We start from the raw sequence: 15,278 nt of genomic DNA, 5'->3' as shown, positions 1-15,278 counted from the left end.
GGCCTATCGAGTGCGAGTGAGATATGCATGTGTATGTGTGACCCAGGTGGATGGAGAGTTTGAGAGAGGGGGGAAGAGCTCCGAGACGACATAGTGGTGCGTGAGAGAGTTACAGGCAAAGAGCCAAGGAATCTGTGTGCGTACGATGAGTGCACCCAAGATATCTAGCTTGGACTAGCTAGAGTATCATACATAGTGTGCGAGAGAGACCTATAGATGGTGTATATATGCATGCGAACTAGAAAGACCCCCCCCCCCCACACACACACACACAAAGAGAGAGAGAGAGAGAGAGAGATGGAGAGAAAGGGAGAGGGACCAACAAGGTTTTTGTGTCGGATGCATGCGACAGAATTGAAGATTGTCGGCGAGAGAGAGAGAGAACAGGAGTCCGGGAGAGGGAGAGGTCGCGTTTTATGCATCAAAGACTGATATAAACCATGTTTCGGTATAAACTTGCATTCAAATATTTAAATTGGAGAACATGTTGTCTGCAATCCACACATGAACGGATATATGCGTATATCAAACAAGTTCATTAATTTGACTTTCAACATGTTCATGGAGTACTATAATACTGTACAACATGCTAGTCGATTGAGGTGTTCAATTTTGGATTTAGTTCACTATTTTGACCTACTGAACGAGCTATTTCATTGAATCGAGATATTTCATTTTGGGTTTGATTCGCGTTTTTGAGTGGGTCAACTATTTGTCATATAGTAAATCGCTAGCAACGAGCATGTAAAAACACATTACTCCCGAGCATCATCTCTCCATCTAAAAAAGAAGTGGCAAGCTAATATTTCAAAATTTGATCCGAATCGACTTGGTAAGGTAGACGTGGATGCTCATTCTCCCAAAATTTGAACGAACCATTAAACATCCTCTCTGCTCGGTGGAATTTGCCCGAGCAAATAAATGGGAGACGCGAAATTACCGTCCTATGTGGGACACGCATCAATTGGCCCGTTGTACATCGAGGGTAGGTTCGTAACTTCATCCAAGCGCGCCTTCTCCTCGGCCGAAATGACATGTGCCGAATAATTCATAAACCATGGTCGGCAAAACACGCTCTCCTCACCCGAAATAGCTCGCGCCCACTATTTCAAAACACGCTCTCCTCGCCCGAAATCGCTCCCGCCCACTATAGTTCAAAACACGCCCTCCTCGCCCGAAATCGCTCCCGCCCACTATTTGTGGAGAAGCAAAGTTACTCTACTATCCCCGACCCTCAGTACACAGACCCAAGCCGAGAAGCCTATAGGCAAGGGTAGAACTGTAACTCCCCCTCACATTTCAGACAAATGCGTCCGTAAGACATGGTTCCACTCCCCTCCCAATTCCCGCCCACCCGCACCCATTCATACCTCGTGGGCGCCAAATCGCCTTCTCCCCGGGAAGCTCCCCACCGCACCACCTCCATGGCGCCCCCCACCGCACCAATTTCACAGCCGCCCTCCTCCCTAATGCCAGAGACACTGTCCATTTGCCGTCGTGCACTGGGCCGTGTGCCTCTTACTCCGTGCTGCTGGTGCTGCCTTGACGACGGCCATGTGAACCGTACCGGAGCCGATTCACCCCCGCTGTTGTTCACGGCGCCGGAGCGGCTCCAACTTTGGATCCGTCCAGAGTCTTGGCGCTGCTTCGGCGTAGCCATCGACCGTCGCGACATCTCTCTTTCCCTGCCGCCGGTCGCCACCGCAACCGCGCCGGCCTCACCGACTCGGCAGCTGGACCTGCCTACTTCACCATGCCGCCAGATAGGTCGCACCCTCATCTCAAATCACTTTATTTAGGCGTCAGTTGTCTGAATTTTTATTCTGGGCCAATCGATTTGCAATGGGAAGCAGCACCCCTCGAGGCGGCGGAGCTCCTAGGCTGCCGGTTGGCTGGTGTCTAACGTAAGGGTGCGGTGTCGCAAGTTCGCCGCAGAAGCAGCGCTTAGATGGCTATCTTTTAGAGTTGCGTGGGTTGAAGGTACTGCCACCGCCGGATCTGGATGATAGGGAGTCTTTGTGGATTGGCCCGGGGGCGGCACAACCACGGCAGTGCGGTGGGGCGAGGAGCGGGGTTTTGGCCGAGGCCACAGACGGCGGAGACAGGCTGCTCTGCCGTTGGTCGCTGGCTCTTCGGGGAAGATTCCGAACAGTGTCAGCCGGGAGGCACAAGACGGCCAGCCATCCGGCGTAGATCGGACAGTACCAAAATAAAATAAAATTATGTGACCCCAATTTAGTCTTCAGTCAATAGACGTGTGACCATTCTCATACCTTGCTGTTGATCTCTTAGTGTATTTCTTCAGATCAAAGAGATATGTCGTTCTTAACATTATGCGTTATCTACATCTTCAGACACACCGTCTTGTGACTCACCGCAGCTGCTCCAACACGGGAAGCATACACCAGAAGGGAGCTATAGTCCCCACTCAACAGTTCCCTGCATTGAATGCGCGTGCCCGACATGGACAGCCACAACAACTGCAGGGCCATTGACAAGTCAGCACATGATGCTCACTCCTATGGATGGCAGCCAGATAGGTTGTACCCTCATATTACTTTTGTGCAACATTTATGGCTTTGTTATTCATCTAAGCATGGAAAATAGATCATCACATTTCACTGTATATTCATGCTGATCTCTTACGGGTTTTGTTCAGGAGTTAACATTGTTCCATAGTTCAGCTAAGATACTTGTACTTTAGGTAACGTTGTTCCATAGTTATCATCCATCAGCCAATGCTATGCCACAGGCTGGTGATTACAGTATTATACCACTTCTAGTATTACCTATGTTGTTCTTTAATACTTTTGTGTGCCATCTAGTTAATCTTGAGTACAAACGATACATATTCTGTAGCTTTCATCTGTGTTCTCCCTTTAGTTTATGAGACCTGTTGCTGCTAGTTAACCCCAGTCCTACTATTTATGTCGTCTCCTACAGGCACTCATTACATAAATCTAACTACTAGTTGTCTTCCATGCATGTCAGATATAATTGCACACACTGATATATCCACAAGAACCTCACGGGGCATTGTAAAGGCCAATAAACTTGATGTCAATGATACCCAATATGATGGAACATGTAAAGGCAGTTCTTCAGAAGACCTACAGAAAGATGATGAATCCTCTTCACCCCACAAGGTCCTTGCTCTAACTTGGCCTATGATATGGGTACAACATGCATATAATGTCCTGGAGTGTATCTACTCTGTTGCAATGCCATGTGCTTAGCATGCTGATCATGCATGTAAATATGTCATGCCTTCCTGTTTTTCAGTACCTATTCCATTCATGATAACATGTTTTCAAATTCAAGTACTGTCATTCTACTCTATCGCAATGCCATCTGCTTAATTTGGACATCATGCTTCTGAATATCTTATGCATTGTTATTCATCAGTATGTACTTCATCTGTCTACCATACCATGTTTTTTACATTGAAGTGATGTTCTAGTGCTCTGTTGCAATGCCATCTTATTTTCCCAATCATACACGTGTATGTTGCCTTAGTTATTTCTGTACGTATTCCGCTAGCATACAGTTTTACATTCAACTAGTGTTTTTTGTTGTGTTATCCTGTCGTATCCCTAGCTCTTACACCATACTCCCTCCGTCCAGATTACATGTTGCCGAAATGGATAAAAAAGGATGTATCTAGAACTGAAATACGCCTAGACCCATCCATTTTTTCCGGATGGAGGGAATACATGTCAATATGTCATGCCTTTCTATTCTTCAGTACCTATTCCATCTCTCTGCTATCGCATGTTTTATAATTAAAGCACCATTCTTCTATACAAGGCATACAAGGGGAAGATGACTATGTTAGAATCTGAAGGGTTACAAAAAAGGCCTTTGCAAAAGATCCAAACGCCAGGAGATAACAAACCAACTCCAGTTTTTATAGATACTGCTCCAGCACAGAGAAACCCAACTCCTACTGATAATAAGCAGATTCCAGTGGCCAAAGAACTAGTCCGCTCCAATCCAGCAAAAATATGTCAATTCAATTCTAAGAAGCGTGTGTGTATCCTTGCATCATGAAATTTTATAGCATGCTGATCATATTTTCTACATGTTTCTTACCCATCTCTCTTTTAGAAAATAAGCTTAACACATAGAAGAATTTCTGCAATGGTATCGTTTATGAGGAAAGATTCTTGCATGAATTCTCTGTGCTCCAATGTAGATGTAAGTACCTGTTGTATATCACTATATTTTTTACATTAGCATGTATTTTGTTAATCGGTGTGAATCCAACCTTTATCTGATCTAAATTTAGTTGTAGCAAAATGTATGATTAAAGGCCACAATGTTGATTTTTGCAAGGAAAACTGCCTGGTAGTTTTGCATCCTGAGCTGCATGAGTGTACTATCTCATATCAGTGGGTTTGAATACTTTGGTTTTGCAGTGGGTTTTTTAGTGTTTTTTTACTGTGTTGTCCTGTCGTATCCCTAGCTCTTACATCATACTCCCTCCGTTTGGATTAAATGTCGCAGAAATGGATAAAACTGGATGTATCTAGAACTGAAATACGCCTAGACCCATCCATTTATTTTCGGATGGAGGGAATACATGTCAATATGTCATGCCTTTCTATTCTTTAGTACCTATTCCATCTCTGTTGTAGCATGTTTTATAACTGAATCACCATTCTTCTATATAGGGCATGCAAGGGGAAGACAGCTATGTTAGAATCTGAAGGGTTACAAACCAGGTCTTTGCAAAAGATCCAAACGCCAGGAGATAATAAACGAACTCCATTTTTCATAGATACTGCTCCAGCACAAAGAAACCCAACTCCCACTGATAATAAGCAAATTCCAGTGGCCAAAGAACTAGTCCGCTCCAGTCCAGCAAAAGAATGTCAACTCCATTCTAAGAAGCGTGTGCGTATCCTCGCATCATGAAATTTTATAGCATTCTGATCATATTTTCTACATGTTTCTTACACATCTCTCTTTTAGAAAATAAGGTTAAATGATACAAGACTTCCTCCATTGGGATCGTATTCGAGGAAAATATCTTGCGGGAATTCTCTGTGCTCCAATGCTGATGTAAGTACCTTTTGTTTATCACTATATTTTTACATTAGCATGTATTTTGTTAATCGGCGTGAATCTAACCTTTATCTGATCTAAAATTAGTTGTAGCAAAATGTTAAAGGCGCAAATGTTGATTTTTGTAAGGAAAACTGCCTGGTAGTTTTGCATACTGAGCTGCATGAATGTACTATCTCATATCACGCACATTACTGAATTGTAGTGCTTCTCTGGTTGCCCATTCATTCATTGTGTCAATGTTGCTTTCGTATTACCTTACCTGGCTGATGATAGCTGTGCCATATTGTGTTAATTTGGTGTAGGCTAGTTGCCCAAACGTTCGTTGTGTCAATGTTGCTTTCCTATTATCTGACTTGGCCAATGATAGCAATGCTAGTGTGTTAATTTTGTGTAGGCTGCTGAAGATAAGAAGACAAACTCTGTAAACAGCAAGGCAACCCCATTGTTTCTTTCCAGTAAATCTAGGCCAGGTAATATGGCAATAACTCATGATTAATCTATTTGGTTCCCGTCCTAATTTATGTTATGATGCAGTGGTCGAGACACTCTCCACTATCAATAATACAAGCCTGCCAAAATCGCCATCTGAATCTGTTCAGTATCCTCTATCTCTAATGCAACGGAATTAATGTATGTTTGTGAACCAATTAATGGCTGAAGCAATGATGGAAATGGTGGATGAATCAGAGGTGCAGAGTCGTGCGACACAACAACTGATCAATGTTTTCAGAGACAGTGTAGCAAAGCAGCAAGAACTTGCCCACATGCTTATGGGCGTCATTTGTGCTGAGGTTGCAGATTGTGACGTTGTGGATGGTTAGGTTCTGCTCATTTATTTGCACTGGCATCAATCTTTGATTGCCCAGTGGATGTAATTTCCTGTAATATATGCTAGATGTGCAACGTTATTCCCTGTATGCCATACCTTTGCTTGATCGGTTTTGGTCCTGTGCATCATTGCTCGTCGTAATGGGCTCAAATTATCTAATTTGGCCTAAAGACATGAACGAACTTTAGTGGGCCCATTAAGTTAATGGGCCATTACTAGGCTGAAAGTTAATGGTCGGCCCTCTTACCTCCCGGGTCGTTAACAGGTCGTTACTAAGTTTGGGCTACGTATGGCCCAACTATACTGTAGGCCTTTAGCAGGCCGAAAGAGACAGCGGGCTTGTACTGGACCATGAAGAGCATGGGCCGCTAAGAGGCCGAAAGTCAGGTCCTATTATAAACGGCCCAACTGTGTTGTGGGCCTTTAGCAGGCCAAAAGAGAAACCGGGCTGGTATTGGACCATGAAGGGCATGGGCCATTAAAAGGCCAAAACTAAGGTCCGACTACAAATGGCCCAACTCATTTATGGTCCGTTAACAGGCCAAAAGGCACACAGGGCCGGGAATTGGCCCAACACTTAAATGGGTCGCTAAAAGGCCAAAATTCAGGTCTGACTACAAATGGCCCAACTGATTTATGGGCCGTCAACAGGCTGAAAGTGACACCAGGCCAGAAATTGGCCCAACACTTAAATGGGCCGCTAAAAGGCCGAAACTCAGGTCTGACTACAAATGGCCCATCAGATTTATGGTCCGTCAACAGGCTGAAAGACACACCGGGCCGGAAATTAGCCCAACATTTAAATGGGTCGCTAAAAGGCTGAAAGATGTACATCCTGAAAATTGGCCCATCCATTAAGTGGGCCGTTAACAGGCCAAAATCTCATTGGGCTGATATTTAGCCCAAATATATAGCGGGCTATTAACGGGCTCGAACTGACGATGGGCTGCAATGGTGTCAAATCTTTAACGGGCCGAATTGGCACATCTCGTATGGGCCGTGGGCTTAAATGGACCTGACACAAGTAGGCCTTATATGGGCCGGCCTGCTAATTTTTACTGGGCCGGCCTTTTTTCACCGGAATGGGCCATTGTTGAGCCGTGCCACGTGTCGACATATCATAGGCGCCTATCTGACCCACTGACGAGCTGACACGCATTTCGTCCGGCCAATAAGAATTTTACATGTGGAAATTTCCCATTGGTCGGGGCTGTTAACGTGTTATCGGATCCAAAACCCGACCCGATAGCTTAACGGCGTTCCGTTACGGTGGATGCCACGTGTCGGTCACCCTTGACGAAAGCACTTCTGTGACACGCGATTTATCGTCATGGAAGTGGACACTTCCGTGATGATAATTTTGGTAATGTCATGGAACACTTCTACGACAGCACAGGTATGACTATCTTGATTCTGTCATAAATTTGTCATGGATGTACATGCATGACAAAAAAAGAGACCTACTGTGACAAACACGTATCATCATGGAAGTGTTTTTTTGTAGTGAGTGGTGCTTACAAAGCCTCATGTGATGCTCCTACATCATCAAGTGAGAAACAAGCCTTCAATGAGGAATTGAGCCTAATGGTGAAGAACTTCAACAAGTTCTACAAGAGTAGAAGCAAGGAAAGAAGTTCCAAGTCAAGGTCCTACAATGATAAAAGATCTTCTAGTCATGAGCGTAATTGCTACAATTGTGGAAGACCCGAACACTACTCCAATGAGTGTATGGCTCCCTACAAAAGAAGAGAAGACTCACCTAAAAGGAAAAGTAGAAGAGAAGAATCACCTCCAAGAGAGAGGAGTGGAGATGATCGTTATGAACGAAGAACCTCTCGCAGAAGCAAGGATTCGGAAAGGAAGGACAAGTCATCAAGAATCTACACAAAAATAAGACACCAAGCTCATGTTGGTGAATGGGTATCCGGCTCCGACTCCAACCATCACTCTGAGACAAGGTATCACTCCGACTCAGAATATACTCAAGATGAAGGTGCTGCCGGTTTAGCACTTGTGTCGACCAACTCCTATGACATATTTGACTCACCAAATGAAGGAATTGGAAGATGCTTCATGGCTAAAGGCCCGAAGGTATCACACCCTGACTATGTTGATTTCAATAGTGATGAAGATGATTTGCTAGGTGATGATGATTTACTTGTTGACAACTCTAGTTATGAAAACTATGATGAACTTGCTATTAATCATGCTAATCAAGATAAAACGAATGATGATGATAATAAGGAGATTGAGCATCAAACTAAAGAACTAAACACTCTTAAGTTAGCTCATGAAACTACCTTAGAAGATCATCGAGAGCTTTTAAAGACTCATGAGTAGCTACGCTTTGAAAAGCTCAACCTTGAGCAAGAGCATGGGTTCTTAAAAGCAATCAATGATGATCTTTGTAAGAGAAGTTCTTCTTACATTGCCAAGCATTCACTCTTGTCTACTTACATGCCAGAAGTAAAATCTAGTAACAAGGGTAAGAAAGATTCTTCTTCTAGTAGTAACAATAATCATGTTAAATACAATGTTGTTGCTTCTAGTAGTTCTCTTGATTCCACTAATGTTTCTCTTAGCCAAGTTACACTTGAGGAAGAAAATGGCTTATTGAAGGGAATTATAGATAAAGGTGTTTACAAGAGCCTTGCCTGAAGTAAGCAATTTGAGAAAATTGTACGCAAGCAAGGAAGGCACCGGAAGAATCAATGTATTGGTTTTGAACCAAAGTTCAATGCCAATGAGTGGGAAGAAGATCAATACCTGGTACCTCTTGAGCACTGCGTTGGATTTCCCTAAAGAGGAAGGGATGATGCAGCAAAGTAGCGTAAGTATTTCCCTTAGTTTTTGAGAACCAAGGTATCAATCCAGTAGGAGGCTACGCTCGAGTCCCTCGTACGTACACAAAAACAATAGCTCAACGCAACCAACGTGCTTAGGGGTTGTCAATCCCTTCACGGTCACTTACGAAAGTGAGATCTGATAGAGATGATAAATAATATTTTTGGTATAGAGATGCAAAGTAAATAAAGTAAAAGCAAAGCAATAATAAAGTGATGAAGATTGATATGATGAGAAAGAGACCTGGGGGCCATAGGTTTCACTAGTGGCTTCTCTCAAGAGCATAAGTATTCTGCGGTGGGTGAACAAATTACTGTTGAGCAATTGACAGAATTGAGCATAGTTATGAGAATATCTAGGTATGATCATGTATATAGGCATCACGTCCGAGACAAGTAGACCAAAACGATTCTGCATCTACTACTATTACTCCACTCATCGACCGCTATCCAGCATGCATCTAGAGTATTAAGTTAAAAATAGAGTAACACCTTAAGCAAGATGACATGATGTAGAGGGATACTTTCATGCAATATGATAAAAAACCATCTTGTTATCCTCGATGGCAACAATACAATACGTGCCTTGCTGCCCCTTCTGTCACTGGGAAAGGACACCGCAAGATTGAACCCAAAGCTAGGCACTTCTCCCATGGAAAGAACAACCAATCTAGTAGGCCAAACCAAACTGATAATTCGAAGACTTGCAAAGACAACCAATCATACATAAAAGAATTCAGAGAAGATTCAAATATTATTCATAGATAGACTTGATCATAAACCCACAATTCATCGGTCTCAACAAACACACCGCAAAAAAAAGATTACATCAAATAGATCTCCACAAGAGAGGGTGAGAACATTGTATTGAGATCCAAAAAGAGAGAAGAAGCCATCTAGCTACTAGCTATGGACCCGTAGGTCTGAAGTAAACTACTCACACTTCATCGGAGGGGCTTGGATGATGATGTAGAAGCCCTCCGTGATCGATGCCCCCTCCGGCGGAGCTCCGGAACAGGCCCCAAGATGGGATCTCATGGATATAGAAAGTTGCGGCGGTGGAATTAGGTTTTTGGCTCCGTCCCCGATCGTTTGGGGGTACGTGGATATATATAGGAGGAAGAAGTACATCGGTGGAGCTTCGTGGGGCCCACGAGGCAGGGGGCGCGCCCTAGGGGGGGCCTACCCTCGTGACCACCTCGTGGCTTTCTTGACGGAGGGTCCAAGTCTCCTGGATCTTATCTGATGAGTAAATCACGTTTCCGAAGGTTTCATTCCGTTTGGACTCTGTTTGATATTCCTTTTCTTTGAAACCCTAAAACAGGCAAAAACAGCAATTCTGGGCTGGGCCTCCGGTTAATAGGTTAGTCCCAAAAATAATATAAAAGTGGAAAATAAAGCCCAATAATGTCTAAAATAGTAGATAATATAGCATGGAGCAATCAAAATTTATAGATACGTTGGAGACGTATCAATACCCCAAGACGAAGTTTGTTCCTCAACAAGAGAAGTATGATCCTACTTATTTCAAGGGAACACAAGCTCAAGATGATCTTCCACCACAAGACCACAAGCAAAAAAGGCAAGGACAAGCTTCAAGACGAGATTGATGCATTTAAAGAAGCTCCCAAGGCCTTGGTCAAGTGGGTTCCCAAGACTACATCAAGTTCTACTTCATCAAGTACGACTACAACTCCAAGGATTCCCATCAAGTTGATGTGGATATCGAGGAAGAAGAACTAGAGAGTTCTTAAGGGTGACTCCGCCAACATACTTCACTCATATCATTTTGGCGAGAACAAGTGCAAACAACTTCCACATCTTGCACTAGGTCAAGGAGTCACAAACCCTCTTGTTGGTAAGACAAGTGACAAGGTAAGCTAATGCTTTCATGGACATCATCTTGTGTGTACTTCACTCCATGTCTATGGATATCCTTGTGTGTTACTTGTGGGACTAACCCGTGTAGGTATTGAAAGTGCAACTCACTCCAAAGGATTGATCCAAATGATCTACATCAACATTGAGCATCCACATCTTCAACATCTACATGAAGTCATCATCGACAAAACCCAAGGTTAGTTCATCCCGCTCTTACGGGGGATATGACATCTAGGGGGAGCTTTACTCTAAGAATTGAGCTAAAGCAACTCTAATGGTGTGAACACAACAATGCTTTATGTAAAAGTGGTAACCCCATTTGTGCTTAAACGATGAGTATGACCTACGATCAAATGTTCTCATTTGACTCCTAAGTCAATATACTCATATATAGATGACCTAGTCATCGCCAATTGCTTGATAGATGCTAGAGTGTTTGTGCATGCTTTCGCCACATATTTCATTTGCCATTTTATTGTGTGAGCATGTTGATTGCATATTTTTCCCATTCGAGGACATCCATTTGTTGCTTTGATTGTTTGGCTCTTCTTCTTTTGCCAAATGGATGGACAAGAATGCCTAAGAACTTCCTCTACCTATCTATGATTTTCTTGTCTCAAACTTTATTCATGCTACATCACAAAGTTTGATCAAGTCAGATTCGAACCCTCTGGGTGAGGAGCACTCGGAGTCACTGATTCGTCATAGACTTAAACTTCCAAAACCTCTCTATGCATTTCGGTCTGACTGATTCATCCTTTTTGGTCATACCGAGTTCACTGAGTTTATCTAGGTTTTGAATCTCGGTGCAACCAATTAGAACCGTTCTGTCACACTGAGTTGCAGTAACCGCTTGCAATTCTTCATCTCGGTGCCACCGAGTTGTCCTACTCGGTCACACCGTCAGGGTCAGGATATATATACTGACGGGTTAAATTTTGGAAATTTCTCCAAAACCTTTTCGCCCGCCGTGTCCTACTCTGCCGACTTGGGTCTCCGGGTCGTCCTCTCATCGCCAGTTACCTCCCGTTGCTGGTCTCCATCACCGTCAACGGAAATCTTCACCGCAATTGCCGCTGTAGCGAGTTCATCGCCAAGTTAGGGTATGAGTTCAAATCTTTGTGCAATCTTTACCTTCGATCCTTAGCACAAAGTCAATGTCATGATTCTTACCATGTATGAGATCATCCTATCCAACAAAAACTTCCTTTAGATTAGTTTTGATTCAAAATTTAGGGTTAGGTTTCCGCCGAACTCATCTCAAGCAGACCGAGTTGTAGAAATCGGTCTCACCGATTTGGCTTAGGCCATTGCACTTGTAACTTTCGGTCTGACCGAAACTTGCAAATCGGTGTGACGGAGTTCAACTCTCAGTGAAACCCTTGCAATCTTTGAGTCAGCGAACTGTGTCTCGGTCTGACCGATTTCACTAGTTTAGACTCCAAAGTTGCTTCGGTGTCACCGAGTTTAACAAATCGATAGCTTCAAAATGCTTTCTATGGAAAACTAAAACTAAGTTTTTGACTGAATTGTTTTGAACAATCTCTGCACTTTGTGATGCTCATCCACTCTATCTCACTATAACTATTCACAGGGTCAGCTTTCAGTTTGCAGTGTCAGACATGTCAAATTAGAGTGATAGCCAGAACAAGTATGAGGAGCAGGTAAATCTGAGTGAGGGCACTAGTCCCTCTAGAAGTTATGATGAAGGCAGCAGAAGTACTCCTAGTAACCTGCCTAAGGCTGCTACTAGGCAGAGGAGAAAGAGAAATTCTGATTCAGGGGATGAAGACTATGTTGCTGCTGAGGAGGAGGTCAGCTCCAAGAAGAAGGTTGTCAAGAAGGAATTTGGCACAGCTGCTTCAACAAAGCCTGGTATGCACAAGAAGGCTCCTGCCAAGAGAGTGCCCATTTCAAAGGCCAGAGTGTCAACTCTTGAAACCTCCAAATCAACTGAAGGAGAGGCTGCTGGTGAGCGAAAGAAGAGGAAGGAAAGGGTCAAGAAGACCATGGCCAAAGTTATTGGCAAGCCCTCAATGATGATCCCATCAGATGAGGAAGAAGAGGAAGAAGAGGATGCTGCACCAGCACCTAAAGCAAAAAAGCTGATGGGGGATGCCATCAAGTCTAGGGCTGCTCCTTCAACACCCAAGACTACCCCCAAGGCTACTGCTCCAGCCCCCAAGACTGCACCAAAGAGGAGCACAAGAAATATACCAGCTGCTGAGAAGAACAAGGCCCCAGTGCCTGAAATAGAAGAAGAAGATGATGAAGCCCAAGTGCTCAGGAAGCTAAAGCCAAAGATCCCTGACCATGATGACAATCATCCAGTGGCTGAGAATATGAAAGTCGGAAAGGATGCAGGTCTCAGATTGTGGAGAGAATCAGACCCTTATGTTGTGAGGAGAAGGACTGCTGTGGACTATATATTTCACATCAAGGAGCAGCAGGACTTCTATGAGACAATTCTGTTGGATAAGAAGCCTATAGTGTGTGACATGAAGTGGGTAGACTGGAAATACATCGACAACAATGAAGACCACTTCCATGGAGTGCATGAAAGTTTCAGACTCAATGGAGTAGACACTTTTGTGGGTCAGAAACTGACTGGTACGTCTCCAACGTATCTATAATTTTTTATTGTTCCATGCTATTATATTATCAACCTTGGATGTTTTATATGCATTTATATGCTATTTTAAATGATTTTTGGGACTAACCTGTTAACCTAGAGCCCAGTGCCAGTTTCTGTTTTTTCCTTGTTTTAGAGTATCGCAGAAAAGGAAAATCAAACGGAGTCCAATTGACCTGAAACTTCACGGAACTTATTTTTGGAACGGAAGCAATCCAGGAGACTTGGAGTAGACGTCAGGGAAGCTTCGAGGAAGCCACGAGGCAGGGAGGCGCGCGCTACCCCCTGGGCGCGCCCCCCACCCTCGTGGACCCCTCGTGGCTCCCCTGACCGACTTCTTTCGCCTATATATATCAATATGCCCTAAAAACATCGGGGAGCAGAATAGATCGGGAGTTCCGCCGCCAGAAGCCTCCGTAGCCACCGAAAACCAATCTAGACCCGTTTCGGCACCCTGCCGGAGGGGGAATCCCTCTTCGGTGGCCATCTTCATCATCCCAGTGCTCTCCATGACGAGGAGGAAGTAGTTCTCCCTCGGGGCTGAGGGTATGTGTCGGTGTCAAAACCGGCGGATCTCGGGTAGGGGGTCCCGAACTGTGCGTCTAGGATCGATGGTAACAGGAGACGGGGGACACGATGTTTACCCAAGTTCGGTCCCTCTCTATGGAGGTAATACCCTACGTCCTGCTTGATTGATCTTGATGAATATGAGTGTTACAAGAGTTGATCTACCACGAAGTCGTAATGGCCAAACCCTAGAAGTCTAACCTGTATGACTATGGTAATGAATCTCTCCTTTCAGGACTAACCTCTCCGGTTTATATAGACACCGAGAGGGAGGAATCTAGGGTTACATAGAGTCGGTTACATAAGAAGGAATCTTCATAGTCGGTCGCCAAGCTTGCCCTCCACGCCAAGTAGAATCCAATCCGGACACAGGTACGGTCTTCGGCCTTCATGTCTTTGCAGCCCATCAGTCCGGCCCATGGATAACAGGTTGGACGCCCGAGGATCCCTTAGTCCAGGACTCCCTCAGTAGCCCCTGAACCTGGCTTCAATGACGAGGAGTCCGGTGCGCAGATTGTCTTCGGCATTGTAAGGCGGGTTCCCCCTTCTGAACTCCCAGTTGATCTTCAGATGTGATGATTGTATCCGGACTTGTATACACAACCGCAGAGGACATAATATTTTACGAGTTCACCTCATCGACCATTTTTTGGCAATATGACACCACGCCTGCCCGGCCACTACTTGTGAACCGTTTTAGCCGGCCCGCTGCCCCACGTCCCAAGACGTGGCTTTATTGGTGTGTCTTATCCAAGCGGAGATTGTGCCTCCCTTTTTAAAGGGATTCCTGTTAACCCGGACGCGGGTAACCCAACCATTGCTGGGGTACAACTCCTTAGAAACAAGCACGTTTTTGAGGCCCAAGAGGAGACGTTTGATATCTGCAGCCTTTATATAGGGGGACAGACCCGTCTTTTTCTTCTACAATTGCCTCTTCCTCGACCCCTACAACCCTGAGTTCCAACACCCGGGTTTTGGTCGCCACAAGCCCCAATCATGTCCGGATCCAGCCGTCAAGGCCGGTGGGTAGCTTCTTCTGTCACCGAGGAAGATATTGCAAAGCTTTGGGCGGCGAGATACTTGACCGCAGAAATAAGTCATCGGCTTCCTGCCGAGGGGCAGGTTATTCCCACCCCCAGATCCAGCGAGAGGGTCGTGTTCGTGTCCCACTTCCTCCGTGGGTTAGGGTTTGCACTTAACCCCTTCGTCCGAGGGCTCATGTTCTACTACGGGCTAGATTTTCACGATCTGGCCCTGGACTCTATTCTTCTTATCTCGGCGTTTATCGTCACGTGCGAAGCCTTCCTTCGAACTACTCCGCACTTTGGCTTGTGGCTCAAGACCTTCGATGTGAAGCCGCAAGTGGTAGAGGGGGAGCAAGCCGAGTGCGGCGGCGCTGTAGTGAGCAAGCTTGCTAGCGCCGTTTGGCTGAAACGATCCTTCGCCAAATCTTCCG

Source organism: Triticum urartu, chromosome 5A (assembly GCF_056163025.1).
Source record: "Triticum urartu cultivar PI428250 chromosome 5A, HENAU_Tu73, whole genome shotgun sequence".
Classification (NCBI taxonomy): domain Eukaryota; kingdom Viridiplantae; phylum Streptophyta; class Magnoliopsida; order Poales; family Poaceae; genus Triticum; species Triticum urartu.
Note: the sequence above shows the minus strand (reverse complement) of the source record.